Source organism: Panthera leo, chromosome A1 (assembly GCF_018350215.1).
Source record: "Panthera leo isolate Ple1 chromosome A1, P.leo_Ple1_pat1.1, whole genome shotgun sequence".
Classification (NCBI taxonomy): domain Eukaryota; kingdom Metazoa; phylum Chordata; class Mammalia; order Carnivora; family Felidae; genus Panthera; species Panthera leo.
In genome coordinates this window covers 207,387,620-207,404,841 of record NC_056679.1, presented here as the reverse complement: position 1 = coordinate 207,404,841, position 17,222 = coordinate 207,387,620, and the positions used below count along the sequence as shown (strand labels likewise).

General features: G+C 39.7%; 1 protein-coding gene across 4 annotated transcripts in view; it reads right to left on the bottom strand.

Moving 5' to 3' along the window:
- FYB1 (FYN binding protein 1) overlaps positions 1-17,222 on the bottom strand; it is a 162,093-nt gene that overhangs the window by 63,843 nt on the left and 81,028 nt on the right. The gene's annotated exons all lie outside the window — the stretch shown is intronic.

The window sequence follows — 17,222 nt, the reverse complement described above, 5'->3', positions numbered from 1 at the left end:
TATTCTTGTACCTGTGTCTTTGTCCACAAGCATAAATACATCTGTAACATCAATTCTTAGAAAGTGGAATTGGTGGGTCAAAAAAACCAAACATTAAAATAATTTGGTAAATAATGCTATTTAGTGAGATTTTACAATTCATTTGTCTTCTAGCTCAAGAGGAGAATACCGATTTTACCATAACCTCACTAACACTGTGCATTATCATGCTTTTTTAGTCTTTAACAATTTCTGGGGAGTAAAAAAAAATGGTGTAAAATTTTAACTTGCATTCTATGTTTTTGAGTGAGGCTAAGGATCTTTTCAAATGCTTATATGACATCCTATTTGTGTGTGTGTGTGTGTGTGTGTGTGTGTATCTTTGTGTCTCCTTTATATATGTTAGAGGTATACATAGCATTCTATTTAGCTAAATTGTTGAGAAAGAACATTATCTCTTTTATGATTGGCATTTGCTCTCATATAGAATATCATTTACAATACAGACATATAAGTAGATATTGCCATTTATGTTAAATTATCTTAAAGTTTTTGACAAGATCCCCAGCAGCCTTCAAAGGTAGGACTTGAAACTTCTGGGTCACAGGCTTAGAACACCTCATTTTACCAAATTTCTCCTTGCCCTAATTCAAAGCCATCTGTTCTTATCTTCAAAGGATTTGTAAACCCATAGTGGATGGGAAATTTTGAAAACCAATGTAGTTGAAAACAAAGCACTGTAACTATATTAGTAAGAAACACTTTACTTTGAAAGCAAGCCGCCAAGAAAATCATGGCCGGCTTAGAACAGTCCGTCAAAATGGAAAGAAAAGTAATACTGAAACATGTGTGTTTACATTGTTAATCAAAGCAGAAATTTGGATGAAGGTGAAGAAGTAGAGATCAAAACAATATGATCGTCAATTAGAGAAAAATAAGTAAAGAAAGTCTTCATTATCTTAAAACTTCTCTATGTCAGAACTAACTAACATTCAGGGTCTCTGAATATTTTTTCACTCTTAAAACTTCACTACCCCAATAACTTTGTTGACTATTCATTTGTTGTCTATATAATTATTCATATAGTTATATGTCACCATATATCAAGTGTAATATATTAAATATCAAATGTAAATTGTTTTTATAAATGATTTTATTTTCTATTCATAAGATGAAATTCAAGTTATTAGGTGGTAATTTGACAGAAGACTACTGACTTTTGAATCTTTCCTTTTTGTAAAGACTATAAGTTATAATTTAAAAAGTCAGTATATAGGAAAGATTTATGGGGTTTTTTGGTCAAATGCTCATAATTTACCAAGTGCCTCTTTCTTGCTCTGAGATAGAGCATATTTGAGCAGAAGACAAGAACTGTATTTCTTTTCTTCAAATACTAAAAGGTGTTTTAAAAGTATACCAACAACTTACATGGGAGCAAAGAAAGTACTAGAATTCAAGTTTTAGAAACATTTGCATGTGAACTACTTTATATGTTGAAGGGATAATGAATGTTCTGGAGAAATTAATACTTTGAAAATAAAATCAATATAACCCAGATACATAACATCTATGAGCAGAAAAGGAGTAAATTTTGATGCTGCAGAGACACTATCACAGCTTTAGAATATGAGCAAATAGAGGAATAATTAAAGCAGGGGATTCAAGGTCAACTGTCATTGGAAGCCAGGTAGGAACATGCTTGTGCACACTGAGGTGGAAATGTGACTTTGGAAGATTTCATAGAAAAATCTAGATTCATTCGTCACGTATTTACAATGAGCTAGAGTCTCGCAGTAGCCACCCCATTGAGACAGGGCACAAGTCTCCTGTTTACCAATTTCTGAATGTTGGCAACTAGGTAAACAAAACAAAATAAATAAATAAAACAAATAAAAATCTGAAAAATTCTGCACACCAAACAAAGCACAATTATAGGCTATATTAATTTGTGACAAATCACCTTTGTAAGTTAAGAAACAGGAAGTGCCATAAAGAAAAGTTTTATTAAGGGAAATTGATCACAGGTTCATCCAGGAAGCCTTTTTTTCCCTGCTAAAACTATGGCATTTGGAAAGGGGTAAATTGGATTGTCAGACCAGGTAGAGAGGCATAGGAGTTCAGGAAAGAGGACAGAACTGCCAACAAAGAAGGAAAAGCTTCCCTGTAGTTCCTGGACAGAACAGGTGTTCTGGTGAGACTCCAAAGGAAGAAGCATTGGAAAAACAAACGTGACTATAACCCCGTGTAACTGCAAAAAGCACGACTATGTAGAAGGTGGGTGTAAATAGAAGGTACTCGGTTCAGTGAATGCCTACCTCTTCCATGACAATGACTATTATTGTCATTGCTGTTTTTGGAAGATCACCTAGGGAAAAGAAAGGTGGGATTCTGAGTCAAGAGCACAAAAGCATCAGATGATAAATCATACCTAGAGAAGGGGGCACCTGGGTGGCTCAGTCGGTTGAGCATCTGACCCTTGATTTTGGCTCAGGTCATGATTGCATGGTTCCTGAGTTAGAGCCCCATGTCAGGACAGAGTCTGCTTGTGAGTCTCTCTCTCACCCTCTCTGCCCCTCCCCTGCTTGCAATCTCTCTCTCTCTCTTTCTCTCTCTCTCTCTCTCAAAATAAATAAACATTTAAAAAAAAAGACCTAGAGAAGAGAAAGACATAGAAGACCCAGAAAAGTCATAGAGAAGCTCCTATTAGAGGTATGATCTTATGCAACTTTCTCTCTTCCTTCTTTTCTTAAAAAAAAAATAAGTATTTTTATTTACCCAAATAATATATTAAACATTTCTGGAAAAAGTTTTACGGCACAGATAAAGTAACATTTCACATGACCTCTCACCCTCTATTCTGCTCTTCTTCCCAGAGGCAATTATTGTTTACCTTTGCAGAACTTTTTCTATGCATTTACTCACCTATGAATGTATGCATAGCAATATTGAGTTAAAACCTCAAATATTACTGTACTCTGAATACCATATTACATATACTGGGCCTATGTCATTCTTTGTAACTCTGGCAGTATGTTGTGTGATCAGGACAATCCATGGTTTGTTTAGTCTTTTCCGCTTTGCCTACTAACAAGGGGCAGTGAGCATCCACAAACATACTTCTGTGTATATGTGACAGTGGTTTTCTAGAAGAGATGTCTAAAAGTAGAGTTGCTGAGATAGAGGGACTTGCACATTTTATATTCACAAAAGCCCTGTCAAATTGTCCCCCAGTGGCTGTCACTATAGACTAGCTGAAGTCTTGTCTCTTCATAACCTGTCTACCACTGGACGTTTTTAGCCATTTTTCAATGACTTCATCTTTCTGAGCCTCTGTTTAATCTGTAAAATGATAAAAATCCCACTTCACAATAATTTATGATAATTATGTTAGTTAACCAAAGTGCCTACCCAAGTACCTAGCTCACAGTAGGTACTTCGTTTAATGTTCATTCACCTTCCTTATTATGGATCTGTGAGGGAAAATTTAGTTAAATTAGGTGTATTTGTATAACTTTTTTATGGTGCTAATAAATCTTTGCAATTATTAGCATGTGTTTAACCATTGAGTAAACCCACTTTTTAGTTCATATTCATATTCTATTTTCTTCATATAATATTTTTTAATGTTTATTTATTTGAAGGGAGGAGCAGAGAGAGAGGGAGAGAGAGAATCCATGCTCAGCGGAGAGCCTGACAAGGGGCTCAGTCTCACAATGAGAGATCTCACAATCTGGGCTGATATCAAGAGTCAGATGCTTAACCGACTGAGCCCCCTAGGCGCCCTGTCATATCCTATTTGCATTTACATTAATCCTAAAAATAGGATATCCTATTTTTAATTAAAATGATCTAATTAGGAATATTCTTTCGAGTTTAGTGTCACTATAGTTTTATGTCTTGTGTTATAACTCAATCTTTCCCACTATATTTCTTTTTCTAATTACTGTGAAATCTTTGTTTTTATAGTTCATGGTGACACTGTTTGGCCTTCATTTGTTCTTTTATCATTAGTCTGAGGCAAATAAGAGTGTACTTTAGTGAAAATTAATGTAAATCCAGGCTTATATTATTATTAATTTTTTTTAGTTTTTCACTTGACCAAAAACCCAATTAAAAATTTTGTATAGAAAATTTAAGATCTCTAAATTTAAGGACCTCTAAGAATGTCCAAAGACCTCAGATTGAAATACACTGTCTTGACTGTCCACAGTTCAGTCAGGCTTACCAGTTGGATGTACACATTTCTCTACCTCATTGATCTTCTCTGTATGCTTTGCTTAATTATTCTAAGCAAACAATATGTACCAAGTTTTACAGTCCCTAAATTGAATTGATAAACTCCAGGGGCACCTGGGTGGCTCAGTCAGTTAAGCATGTGACTCTCAATTTCAGCTCAGGTCATGATCTCACAGTGGTGAGACTGAGTCCTGCCCCGAATGGGCTCTGCGCTGACAATGAACAGCCTGCTTAGGATTCTCTCTCTCTCCCTCTCTCTCTCTCTTTCTCTCTCTTTTTCTATCAAAATAAATAAATATTCCTCTTTTGTTTTTCTGACTCATTACACCCAATACGTGAGCAATTCCTATCAATGCTACGTCTGAAACATTCCAAATTTATCTACTTCTCTCTCTTCCACTGTGCCATTCTGGTCCAAACCACATTGTTTCTCACCTTAAAGCCTTCTAGCCAGTCTTTCAGCTTAATTATTATCATTATTATTATTATTTAAAAATTTTAAATGTTTATTTATTTTTGAGAGAGAAAGAGACAGCATGAGCAGGGTGGGGTAGAGAGAGAGGGAAACACAGAATCTGAAGCAGGCTCCAGGTTCTGAGATGTCAACACAGAACCTGATGTGGGGCTTGAACTCACAAACCATGAGATCATGACCTGAGGTGAAGTCGGATGCTCAACTGAATGAGCCACCCAGGTGCCGCATTATTATTATTATTTTAGACAGAGTTGTGTGCTCAGGGAACGGCCAGAGGAAAAGGAGAGAGAGAATCTCAAGAGGGCTCCACACCCAGCACTGAGCCTGATGTGGGGCTTGATCTCACAACTGTGAGATCATGACTTGAGCTGAAATCAAGAGTTGGACCCTTGACCGACTGAGCCACTCAGGCATCCCTTTCAGTTTCATTTTTATTTGCCTACATTTTATTCTCCTCATAGCAAAAGAAGTCCTAAAATGTAAAGCAGATTGTAACATTCTTGTTCATAATGACTCCAATTTTCATGGCTTCCTTTCACAAATTCCAAAGTATGACTTCTTAGGACCTGTGGGATTTGGTCAGTGCCTATTATTCTGGCCTATTCCCCCTTCACCTATCATATTCCAGACCACTCTATGTGTTTCTATTTTTTTAACCACATTAAGCTGGTTCTTGCCTAAGGAATTTGCCCTAGCTGGTCTCTGCCCAGACATTCCTATCCTATATCACTGTATGGTTGGACACCAAGTTGTAATTAGTTGTAATTAGTAGAAATTGTAATTTCAGAAGCAGAAGTTGTAATTAGTAGAAATAATAACTTTTACTATCAGTCTTGGAATTGGAATAAAATGCTACCCAATAGAGAAATTCACTAGGTCTAAAATTTATTGAACTTAAAATCAGTGACTTGGCCAAGAGATAGCAAATCTTTGGCAATAAGAGAGCAGGACCATTTGGGAGTATAAGACCAAGACCAAGGATCGTGAATACATAAGAAATGGACTAGTCAAAGGTCAGCCAGAAATGTCAGCCAGGGAGGAGACAAGAATCCAAACTAGTCAGACGTGAGTATCTGTCAAGACCATGTACTTTGGACTTGGAGTCACATCCCTTTTAACTTGTAGAGAACTTCTGCCCTCATCCATTGACTGATCCTCGTTACTTGATTGTTGTGTGCCTGTAGAGAGCTGGTAGTTAATCATTAGTACGTAGTTTGTGGTCAATGAAGCAAGACAGTGCTGGTAACCTAGTGAGAAATTGGACATGAAGTACCCATATTAGATCCAGATAATGTGGCTTGCTAAATGCATCTTTCATAACCATGAAAGGTAGTGATGTTGGAGTTTCAGTGTTACGAAACTGGGAGGAAGGATAAGAGTGTTGGTAAGCCCCCACTTTGGGCTTTCCGTATGTTCCAGGACTTCACTCAAACAATCGACGTATGATGGATACCAACCCACCTAAAATCCCCCAGCCTGGTTTCTTCTGGTATGCTTTGCTAAAACTGTATTACTTATACTTGGTAAACTTTGACACCTACAAATTGTGTCACAGTGCTCATTTTCACCAAACCTCCAATGCAGTTTTTTGCAGGACTACATCAAAGGGGCACATGTAACTCAGATTGGTGATAACACCTCGTTGTAGGGGCTACAGTTGCTTTAGAAAATAAAAACTATGTTGAAAGATTCCCTGGTAACTTAGAGAGGTCTAACTAGGATGACATTAAACAGAAAAAAGTACAAGTTAGTTACTCAGTGACAAAGAAACGAGTACATGTTGGGGAAAAATCAACTATGTACAGCAATATGTGTACCTTTATAGGTGTGTACCCTTACATGTGAAACATCAGTAAATTACATAGCATAGTTCTTTTAAAAGGTAAAATGGCTGGGGTGCCTGCATGGCTCAGTCAGTTAAGCGTCCAACTTCAGCTCAGGTCACGGTCTCATGGTTTGTGAGTTAAGCCCCCGTGTGGGGCTCTGTGCTGACAGCTCAGAGCCTGGAGCCTGCTATGGATTCTGTGTCTCCCTCTCTCTCCGCCCCTCCCCCACTCATGCTGTGGGTGTCTCTCTCTCAAAAATAAATAAACGTTAAAAAATAAAAAAAAAATAAAAGCAAAAGTGGTATTTGTTATTTTAGATACTTCAACTGAAATATGACTCCTAGTTTCTGGAAAGAATCCTATTTTAGGTTCTTATTCGATTTTCAGAATTCAACTGTTCAGACCTTGGTTATTAGCCTGATTACTGAACTTAGATCTATAGCAGTAGTTTTCACAATTTAGGGTGCATAAAGATCACTTGGGTGCTTATATAAAAATAGGTTCTAAAAACTCATTCCTTAGACATTCTGATTCGGGTGCTTTTGGAAAGGGCTCAGAGGTCTGTCTTCTTGCTTAGAATCTTGGGGAGTTCTGATGCATGTGGTCTACAGACCACACTTTGAGTAACACCAATTTTTTTTTCTTCTCCTTTAAATGAAATAAATAGTGAAAGTCAAGTCAGCTAATGCTGGCATTACTGAGCTGGTAAAAGGTTTAAAAGGCGAAAGATTTATGCGATTTGAAGAGAAACCAGAGCATAAGCTGGTAAAAGGTTTAGATTAAGACATAAAAAGATGTTTTAAGTAGATTGTTTTATTACTTTTTTTTTTTTTTTTTTTTTAAATTTTTTTTTTTTTAACATTTATTTATTTTTGAGACAGAGAGAGACAGAGCATGAACGGGGGAGGGGCAGAGAGAGAGGGAGACACAGAATCAGAAGCAGGCTCCAGGCTCTGAGCCATCAGCCCAGAGCCCGACGCGGGGCTCCAACTCACGGACGGTGAGATCGTGACCTGAGCTGAAGTCGGACGCTTAACCGACTGAGCCACCCAGGCGCCCCTTTTATTACTTATTTTTTAACTTTATTGATTTATTTTGAGAGAGAGAGAGCACAGGAGGGGCAAAGAGAGAAGGAGAGAATCCCAAGCAGACTCTGCACTGTCATCATGGAGTCCAATGTGGGGCTCGATCTCATGCACCATGAGATCATGACCCGAGCCAATATCAAAAGTCGGACACTTAACCAACTGAGCCACCCAGGAGCCCCTAAGTTGATTGTTTTAAAAAAAAAAAAAAAAAAAAAATTAAATAACCTGAAGACAGAGGCATCTAGGTGTCTCAGTTGGTTAAGCGCTGACTTTGGCTCAGGTTGTGATCTCACCATTGGTGAGCTTGAGCCTCGCATTGGGCTGTCTGCTGTCAGTGCAGAGCCCGCTTCAGATCTTCTGTCTCCTTCTCTCACTGTCTCTCCCCTGCTTTCTCTCTCTCTCTCTCTCTCACACACTCTTTGTCAAAAATAAACATTTAAAACAAATAAAAAAAAAATAACCTGAGGATAGCATTTGTCCATTTTAAAAACAGTAGTTTTTGAAATCTGGGCCCAGTACCAATAGCATCAGCATCACCTGAGAACTTACTAGAAATTCAACTTCTCAGGCCCCATCCCAGATCTACTGAATTAGAAACTCTGGGGCTGGGACTCAGCAATCTGTGTTTTAATAAGTCTTCTAGGTCATTCTGACATACACTAAAGCTTGAGAATCACTGGAGTAGAATAAATGGTGCTATACCTTGTCCTATTCAAAGGTCAATATACAAATGTAGAAGACTGTGAAGAGAATGGTAACTTTAAGTAGTCATTGCACTACTAAGGTGTGCAACTTGTTGCCTGCAATGTAATATTATCACAACCTCCTTTTTCAGCCTTAAAATGCAGGTTGTTTATTTTTGACCTTCAATAATATTGTATCAGCTACTAGCTGACAGTTCTAGTTAGTACTTCATTATCTGAGAGTTCCTTCTGGTTATGATTTGCCCTTTCCACAAGGACCAAACCTTATATGATCCCACCAAAGTTGAAGTAAGAGAACTTGGTGATTATGAATTGGGAAAAGACTCATTGAAGATGCCCGGGGCACTACCCCATTGGTAATTGGATGGATGGGGAAGTGACAAATAGAAGCGGAGGGTGATGAAGGCAATCGGGAAAACCAGAAGATGACATTAGGAGATGTGGCAGATTGAAAAGATTGGGGAAAGGAAGACAAAGTGACGAGGAACACTCTTTAATATACTTTTTATAGAATGCTGACGGCCAGTTTTCTATCCAGAAAGGGAATGGAACCAGGCAAAGTGGATTCATCAAGAAGGCAAGATGCCTTTGACCACCTACCCTATACCACTTATGGGGCAAATGACCAAGGAATAAGAATCTCTGATCCTAAGGACGGAACCATAAAACTGTAGAACTGAACATTCTTGTGAATCTACTATTCCAGGGTAGTTCATCGAGTTTGACATAAATAGACCTTTATGAGGCCATCTTCTTGCTTCTACATAGGACTCAGAAACACAGAAGAAGGGAATCACTTAGTCTTAGGATGATATCTTATGTGATGTCCTCTTAAAAATGTCCTCCATTCTGATCAAAGATAAGAAATCTGAGGTCTAGATAAGTTTAGTGATTCACAGAGCTTAAAATCAGGAGATTCAGGGACAAGCATCCTGTTTTCCTTATTCAAGTCTTATATTCTTTCTACCATTCCATGAAACCAAAAACTGTGCCCTCTTTCTCTTTGTGTCTCCCCATCTCATTTGTTTGAAAGCTCTAAAAAGGTAAAAGCTAAACATCTTCCTTTTGAGAGTTTTTTCAGCATCTCATTGGTGAAATAACAGAAAAAATACATGCTACTCTGTAAAATGAAAGAAGCTAAGGAGGGACTTGGCAAAACCAGAAAATCAACAACTGATAAACTAAGCAAACATGCAGGTAGAACTCTTCCCCCCATACGGAAACAGTTTCTCCAAGTGTTTTGTTTTGTTTTGTTTCTATGAAAAGGAGTACCTTAAAATTTCTCAGAAGTCATGGCTGTATGTTTGCTTGCCCATCCATGTGTTTGCATGTGTGCATGTGTGTGCTGAGATGATTCTAGGGGTAAGCAAGATTGATCGCTAACTTCCCAGAAAGGAGGGAAATTGTTGATAGTCAAATCTCTGAGCTAGGGGAAAGAAAAGGGGACCTGAGGTGGGAAGAGAGAATAGGGAGGACATTTCCCAGGCAGACTCTCTATTGACTGTTCAACCTTTATGGAGAATCCAAGATAACATTAAAGAAGCGACCCATTTGGTGGAGTGGGGAGTACGTCAATAGCATGTGGGTTAGACATCTATTTGATAGGGTTTGGAGAAGACTCCAGTTGATACAATCCAGCCATAGCTGGGCGGATTGAATCAAAACTGTTTGGAGATGAGAGTGGCTGACATGGGCTGGAGTGCGGGAGTGCCTGATTGTTGTCACTAGTGGGGGCTTCTTTTGACCTCAGTGGGGTAAAAAGCCCTGCCTTTCTCTGGACATCACAAGAAAAGAAGGACAAAAGTTTGCTGTGAAAGTATGTGGAATTGCTGCTTTGTAATTTCATAATGAGTTCAACTGTTAGGGCACCTTTTTGTGCAGCTTTCTTGCTATGTAGGATGTTTCTATGAGGTGTAAAACTGTAGTCTTATGACTGCTCACTGTTTCTCCTGGCCAGTCGTTATAGGATGCTGGGCAAAAAGGAATCTCAGGATATATCTGCTCATGGTTCCAAGTGGGGGTGGGGCAGTACCAGCTTCCAAGGAAGCATTTGGAATTAGGGGTGGGAGTGGAGGAGGGACTGGTTTTCGGTTGCTGCGATGGCTCATGAGTGCCACCAGCTTTCCAGTGGCTAGAAGTCAAGGAGGCAAGATAAGCAAGACAGTTGTGTTCAGTGAGGAATAGTGTGTCCTCAATGGCCAGTGGCATTTAGGAGAACCGAACAGCTCATTTTATTTATGAGATCCAGGGGTTATGTGCTCCAGAGGCAGGTACGGAGCCTAGATCAGCTCTCTCTAAATACAGCAATGCAGTGTCCCTTCTACCAGAGCTCATTCTGCTGCCCCACCAAGGCCTTCTCATAGCTACCATCTTGTATGCAGAGAAGCCCAAGACATTTTTACATCCACCTAACAACATGATTGGAAAGGCAAGGTACTTTGACTATACTCGACATCATCAACAAAAACAAATCCATACTTTCAAACAACTGAACATTTAATAACTTGCCGCTGTGAATGATCTTATGATTAGTCTTCTTCTGGCACCGATGATCATGAGCGGCTTTCCTTTGAATGTGCCAATCTTTCAAAAGATAAATGTTGTTTATCTCTCAAGACAATCATAAATCGTGCAAAGACAAAGATGCAAACATCGGAGTTTTTCAGAAATGTGGTTTTTTGTTCAAAGTAAACTAAAAATAGCAACACAACTTCTTGATTTTCTGATTCAAGTCATCTCATGTGCTAGTCACTTGGTTTGGTTTCCTAAGCCCACTCTAACTGAGATGGTGTAGGCAGTGAAAAAAGGGGCACTGGTAAATGTCTCACGAAGTTTCATCTTGAAAGGTGGGACTTAAACCAGAAAGGTAAAAGGCTAGCCTAATTTCCAGAGACTGAGTGGTTACAATTTCAATTAGGCATTATACACCCATAGAGGAAGGCAGTTCTCATTCTCATATATATTGCATTTCTGACATTGAAAAATGTGGACTCTGTCTCAGGAATTTTGCCCTGGCAACCCTGGAATAGAGGTTTTTGACAGCTGTCATTATTTCCAGGCCTTCATGGCCCACAATTACTGGTTCAGAACCATCACCCTGAATTTCATAACATTACACAGCAGCCTGCAGGCTAGGGCCTAGACACTTTTCTGGTTTCCTGGGGGCTGTGGCTAACCTCCAGCATTTATTGTTTTTTATCATTTTCTTGCGGCCTTCTTACAAGGCCCCTGCTATCCAGAGAAGTTTCTATTTCCTGGGAATTAACATAAAGAAGAGGTATGTAACCTACTTCTTTCAATTTCACAGATCTGTAGAGCTGGAAGGTGCCTTAGAGGTGGTCTAATTCACATTCTCTTCCTGTTTTGCAAATGAGAAGGTAGTCAAAGAAATTACTTGCCAAAGTCACCCAAAGTTGATAGAGTTGGGCCCCAAATGGAATCTCTCAACATTAAACACAACTACATTGTCCCATTCAGTATCTGTGGGCTGATGAGGTTCGCTACCACTCAGAACACTCAAACTACCCGTTGTCATAGAATTAGGGAATCATTCAGAATACAAAACCATTTCTCCCCCCCGCCCCAGCAACTTTTTCAAACTTTGAAATTGCTTTACTTCAAATTTTTGAACCTCAATCTGTATATCACAAAGGGTGCCACCAAAATCCCCAACACTCTTCATCATCTTGCTCATGTTCTTGGGGTTGTAGGTGTGTGTATGTGTGCTTTCCGAGGTAGGATGTCTTGCATCTCTGGCTCTGAACAACAAAGTGGCTGAAGCTGTTAGAAGCTGCAAGAATGCCCACTTCCTACTTGACTGGTGACATATTTTTGCAAAGCTGTTCTCACTCAGCTTCCCCATATCAAGCAAATTAAGATTTAGAACACTGACTTCAAGTTCCTTTTTATGCTGTTTCTGTTCTGTACAGTAAAACAACTTTTTTTCACACACGCAAAATATTTGTCACCAGTGAATTTGAATTATAAGTATTATCTGCCACTCTGCATTTACCTCATACAGAATGTCTTCCATCATTAGTTCCTGGTAATATTGGTCCTACTGAACTACTTTGAGAGAAAAAAAAAAAAAGGTCTATGGCCAAATACGATTTGGAAATTGCCTTAAGCTATACTCTCATTAAAAAAAAATTTTAATGTTTATTTATTTTTTAGGGAGGGAGAGAGACAGAGCATTAGCAGGGGAGGAGCAGAGAGAGAGGGAGACACAGAATCTGAAGCAGGCTCCAGGCTCTGAGCTGTCAGCACAGAGCCCTATGCAGGGCTCAAACTCGTGAACCATGAGATCATGACCTGAGCTGAAGCCAGATGCTTACTGAGCCACCCAGGCACCCCTATTATCATTTTTGATATTTATAATGCCCAGTAGTGTATTAGAGACCTTACAGTTAACAACGAATTTAACTTTGTTTAACCCAGGATTTCCCAAACATACTTGAATTACTTTTTCCCTAGAACATTTATGAATATCCTACAGAACTCAATGTCAGTGGGCAATTTCGAGATATCATCTAGCCTTTATTGACTGTGTTCTGCATGCTTTACAGGGTTCTAAGCATTTTATGGGAATGAAATTTTGCTAAGGCTCAAATATCAGAGTACAAATTCAGACTGTAGTCAAAAGGCTCAGGGTTCCATTTTGGTTACATCTCTTACTAGTTGCATAATTTTGGCCAAATTACCTAATAATCTCTGAGCCTCAGTGTCTTCATTGCAAAATGGGGAGAATAAGAATATGTTGATATAATGTGGGGAGAGAAGAAAGGAAGTACTGATACAATATCCAAGTTGAAGAATAGTGATACTTAGATTTTTTTTTTTAACTGCACCAAGATTAAAAAAGAAAACACAGAAGTCCTGTCATTATGTTTTTGATAACTGAGGCTAATTTTTTTTTTAATCTTTAAAGAAACTTATCTTTGGGTTTTTTCTCCAAATCTTTTAACATATTGCAATAGTTTTCTGATAGATACCTGAAACTTTTTTCATAATCTTAGGAAATCTCTTATTCTAAGAAAAATGTCACCTTCTGTAACACATAGAAAACTTAGTGAGTTTTAAAACCTTCTTCCTAGCCCTGATTCTCAGCGGGTTGGGGCACAGAAAAGTTTGTAAATTGCTTCCCGTGGAAATGTACGCTAAATGTTGATTTCCTCATTAGCGAACAAGAGCCTTTTTAGTTCAAAATAATAACAACGGATAACCTTTTGTAGAGTGCTTACTAGGTGCCTGGCACTAAAAACTCTACTTATGGAAGTATTCACGTAATTCCTCCAAAACTGTAGAAAGTAGGTAGCATCATTGTTCTCATTTGTAGGTGAGGAAACAAGCAAATTATTAAATTCCCGAGGCTGGCAGCTACTGAGGGACAGAGTTGGGAATGAATGAAAGGCAGCCTGCCTGGCTCCAGACCACGTGCAGCAGCCCACCCTGCACCAGCCCCCGTGTTGTAGCCCGGCAGCAGGATTGGTTTGGATTCCTGTGGAGGAGCAAGAAACATAGGGTAGAATAAGAAAAAGGAAAAAAAAAAAAAAAAAAAAAAAAAAAAAAGATGAGATCTTTTCTAGTTCTAGGGGACAGGGAACAGTATGTAGACTTTATCTTTCCAGCAACCTTTTCACTTCCCACACTTCTCTGGCCGATACTCTAAGTTACAGAAAACTGCACTTTGGCACTGCCAAGCTCTCACTTCTGTCCGGACGTCTGACCTGCTCATCCGTTCTCCCTCAAGCCCCTCTCCTGGGCCTCTCTCCTCTTTCTTCACTGGCCTGGGCAACACCTACTCTTGGGGCTTAGCTTAGGCATCAGCTCCAATAGGAAGCCTTCTCCTTAGACCCTCCAGGAGTACCTAAGTCTCCCGGCACCCAGAACCTGTGTTCTTCCTACCTTACGGCTTATCGGTGGGCAGTATAGGTGCCCACTGACTTGCTCCTCTTACACGACAAGCAGGGAAGCAGAGATGCATTCGGCTCACCTCTGTTGGATCTCTAGGGTCTAGTGTGGCACCTAGCACGTGCTTGGTGCTTCATGATGATTGTTACTATCCACAAGCGTACCATTTCCCAGTGGTTTACCATGTCCAAAATACTGATTCTCACCTACAGTTTCCTCTTCCTAGTGCATAAAGAGGACAGTTATTTCAGACCCTGTCATATGGCTGGAAGAAAGAAGAAGGGGTGTGTTTCTCCTCAAGCTTTGCCTATTCTATTTTCCTGTGCCTCTTCTTCCTCCCAAGCCTTCCATCAACACTTAATTCCTATTCCAGTCCTCCCATCCTTAGGTGTGATGAGGACATCCTTTGCAGAAGCATATGGAGGTTGGATGTTGACTAAGACTCTTAGGGAAGTCCCTATTGTGACACTGACCAGTATCAGGAAGACTATGTGGGTAGAACTCTCACCACAACTATGGCTGTCCGGCCAGCAATTTTGACCCATTAGAGGCAGAACTCATGACAGAGAGAAGCAGAGATGTTATAGCAACAGACACTATTGCTGCTGTTGTCTCCACGAAGTGGCAATGGGTGGTAGATATTACGCACTGAATGCTGGTCTGGTTCAAACTGACTGCAGTAGGGGCAGAAGGCAGCTTGGGAGAACACCTTCTACTTTCTATCTCTCCTTCCTCTCCTCTGATCATGTTATAATTATGTGTGATAAACTCTCATATGAAGCTCTCTTATAAGCCAGGTTATATTACTCTGATTTTCAATTTTTAGTAGCTGTATCATCAGCATAAAATCTAAGTAAGACATACCAAAGTGATTATTTTTCTCTGTTTTTCTATATGTTTTTGAAACAGAATTTTAGATATTGGCTTACTCAGTTACTCACTCATTTATTCAACCAGTGCTAGCTAAGCATATAGTACAAAGTACTTGCTAAGCACATTGTGAGGGGCTTGAGAATGAGTAGGGCATGGTCCTTGCTTTTATGGAACTCACAACACACAAGGGTTCAGGCACAGAAATAACTAAAACCATATAGAATGTAACTGGTATGATATTGCAGGAAATGTTAATTCAGTTTCATAGATGTAGCTGAGAGACCAGCAGGTCATTAGATTAGCACTGTTTGGTAGAATGTTCTGGAATGATGGACATGTTTAGTATCTGGGCTGTCATGTACTATAATCATTAGACACTGTTGGCTATGGAGTATATAAAATGTGGTCGGTGCAACTTAGGAACTGAATTTTAAATTTTAATTAATTTCAATTTTAGCAGCTCCCTGTAGCTAGTGGCTGCTGTAGTGGACAGTACAGATCTAGATAGTAGTCTATCAGATGAAATGTAAAAACTTAGAAAAGCACTGGGTCGCAAGAAGCAGGCTGACATGTCAACAATGTAGAGAGAGAACTCAAGTTCTTATGAGCTCCAGACCCTTATAACTACCTGTGTATTTGAAACACCAAAGCCTTTTCTAATTGAATACATTCAAAATAAAAATCATGGTCCTCCCACAGAGCTAATGCCTCATTTTCTAATCTATCTATTCTCTTTCCTGATTTCTACTGCCACCTGTCTAGTACAAGCCCCTGCCTGGATTACTGCAATGGTCTCCGACTACTTTATATTGTTTCTAGAACAATCCTTCCCAAATACCAAATCTGACCAGATCACCCTCACACTTAGTAAAAGCTCCAAGTCCTGATTATGGCCTATAACAGTTGGTCCCTGCTTACCTCCCAGTCCCACCTTTTCCTGCTTTTTTCCCTTTATCTCCATTGCAACCTCATTTACCTTCTTATTGTTCATTAAACCATGGGGGTGTGAATGGAGAGCAGGTGGCATGTACAGATGCGATTAACATGCATGTGTGTGTGCATATGTGTGTGGTGTGACCAAATATTATATACCGCTATCATGTGGTTTCACCAAAATTTGAGGAAGCTTCCAGAGGCACTGTGCAGGTGCCTCTGAGCAATAAAAATAGATGCTTTTGCTTGGGCCTTAGTTCTGTCTTTGTTTAATATAAGCTTTGATTAACTAGAAGGCTTTTAAAGAGACTCATGGACATCATTTTACCTGGGTTAGTGTGGCCTATGCAAGTACAACATGGGAAAACAGAGTTTATTTCAGCACTATCGTGTCCCTTGCTATCTAGGTCATCACAGATCCAAATCAGAGAGAAGATAATGAGCCATAGCTAAAGCCCTTCCAAGGTCAGGGTCCTTGGTATGTGGGTGATGTCAAACATTTGGCAGAATACAGTGTCCAGCTGGAGGTACAGAAATGGATAAGAGAAGGCTTTCTTTATGCCACTACTTTCTTTTACAGCAGTTGGTATCTGGGTCTCGCACACTTTTGTGGTGTTGTTTCTTTTTCTATTTGTTGTTATTAGTTTTTCTAGGTGTTTCAGGAAAATTTCATTAACCTCAAGTGTCACTGAGGTAGAATTGTCTTCCCAGGAAAAAAGGAAACACACTGTAGGCAGCCCTAGCTCTAAGCCAAACTAAACTGACAGAGTCTGTCTTCCAAGACCCTATGCCTCCTCTTGATATGTTTCCCTCTGTGGGTATTTCCAAACTCTGGTCCAGGAAGGAAAGTGGTCGTATTCAAGGTGTTGTTAGTTACAGCTGAAAACCAATGTCATGTGAGCATTTGGTCTGCTAGGACCTATCTTAAGGGTACCTGCCTCTTACAGGAGGACCAGCTGGGCTCCCCAGCGTGGTGGGAGAGTCAGTGCTGTCCAGGAGCTGTCTGCGATGCTACACAAGTCCACTGCCAAATGCCAGCTCGAGCAGCACGCCAGGACAACCCAGTGTCCTGACAAGATAATCTGGCATGGTTGCGACCAGCTGTCTGGTTTTCCTTGATATCTCCCCCCTCCGATCCCTACTCCATCCCGGGCTTTCCTAAGGAAAATGAGTTCCTAACACCACTTGAAACAATCTG